The following is a 2103-nucleotide window of genomic DNA, read 5'->3' as shown; positions in this document are numbered from 1 at the left end:
ATTGATTTACATTTCACAAGAGAGAAACAATGTCTTGAATGGAAGACAATGAGATATTGTATTTCCAGAACCCACCAGCATTAATTGGTGTGGATAATTTGGAACATTTCTTATATCATGGTAAAAATAGGAAAATTTTAGAAGTACCTATGTTTGATAGTTTTTCGGGTTTTATCTTATGGTAATGCAGTTGTCAACCGTAAGCAGGTTCTGGAACTCATATATCCACAGCTGTAAAGGCGTGGGATCCAGCATGCTGGGATGGCGGGTTCAATTCCCGGTCCAAGAACTTTACGTTAAGGAAATTTTCTCGACTTTACACGAAGAAACTGAAAAACTCAAAATTAGGTACTTTTAAACTCAATTTTGAGTTCTTTTTCATCTCCCTTTTCATGCGCTCTTTCTATTGTTGTCAGAGAGTGAAGAGAGAAACACCCCAACTTTTGCAGTTCCGTGCGTCAAGCCAACATTGAGTTTCTAGCACAGTACGCAAATTTGAGTGCATACAACCTAGTCAAAATTTCGGTTGGGTGGAAAAAACTTAAAATTAGGTATTTTTTTCACATGGAAGCAAGCGGGAACAACCCAACAAAAACATCGATTCCATCAACTCAAAATTGGCTTGACGCACGCAACCCCGAAGTTGGGTGGAAAGAACTCACTTTTGGGTAGTTTCGTCTCTCCGTGTATTGTATTCTCGTGCCTACCGCATAATACGCATGCAAAATGGTCTTTGGCAGAGGAAGCTCTTAGGTAAAAACTGTAGAATTGCTCATTGAACACTAAGCTGAATAGCAGTGAAAACAACGTTACTACAAGATGAAATAAAGAAGAAACAGTTGGAAGCTTCAACAGATACACACAGGAGGTTTTTTGAGGAAATAGTTCGATGAAATTGGTTACCATGGGTTTGGCCGTAATTTTCAAAATTCCTTTTTTTTTGCCTCTTATTTCCACATCTTTTCGACACGCTTCACTCATTTATTTTCTTTCTCACTCTTCATATCCAATTTCCTAATCACTTCCATGAATCCATTTGGTCACAAGAACATGAGCATGAGCATGAGCATGATTGACCGCCCGCGGTTGCAAGGACATCTACATTTACACTCCCGATCAAAAGTTTGGAGTCACCCGCTCAAAAACATGTAATGTTCTAGGCCCATATCTCCGCCAATTTGCGTCCGATTTTAAAACACTAGGTCTCATTCAAAAGATAATAAATAAAAGTAACTTTGAACATGACTTTTTTTTTCCTCCACTGTTGGGGAAATTAAGCCACTGCGGCCAATAAGTTGAACTATTGTGGCATATTTGTATGTAAACTCATCCCAAAGTCGCCAAATTTTCTAAAAAATAATATTAGCTTACGGCAGTGTCGCTGGAAATTGGGTTGACTAAACTTTAAGATGAGAGCGGTAATATAACCTTTTTATATATTAGCTTTCAACTGCTTTTTGCCGAATTTGGCTATAGAATCTTGGAAAAAGTTATACAGTCGAACCTCCATGAGTCGATGTTCCTTGACTCGATATCGACTCAAGGAGGTAATTTTTTCCATACTGAAAAATAATTTCTGGGTTACTATGATGGTCCCCCCAAAAAGCTTCCCAAAGGATTTTTGTTCCACTACTCGATATTTCCTTGAGTCGATGGTCCCTTCAATATCGACTCATGGAGGTTTTACTGTAAATTCAATTAACTCTTGATGTCATCGACCAAAAGTTTGGGGTGACCCTTCAGTACAATGTATCAGCCAAATGTTTGGGGTCACATGTGAATACAAATTAAGGTAAACGCTTTTTGGCAAATAAATAGTCATTGACAGTCGGGGAAAGGAAAAGGTTAAACAGAGCATGTAATTATGAGTTGCCAATTTAAATTCTTGTAATTTTTCAAAATCTTCCGATTTCCTTTTAAGTGATTACAGTACAGCAAAAAGGAAATGATCGTCGATGAACGTCAATAGGTCGCGATGTTCTTTCCAAGATGACAAGCCGATTGCTCCAAACACGACTGAATGGATACATACCAAAGGTTCCGCTGTCTCTAGCTGTTCTATACCTAGAGCGTAGTCCCATGGCGCCCTTGGCAAGCATACAA

The sequence above is a fragment of the Aedes albopictus genome, unplaced genomic scaffold (assembly GCF_035046485.1).
Source record: "Aedes albopictus strain Foshan unplaced genomic scaffold, AalbF5 HiC_scaffold_756, whole genome shotgun sequence".
In the NCBI taxonomy this organism is placed as follows: domain Eukaryota; kingdom Metazoa; phylum Arthropoda; class Insecta; order Diptera; family Culicidae; genus Aedes; species Aedes albopictus.
This window is presented reverse-complemented; position numbering follows the sequence as displayed.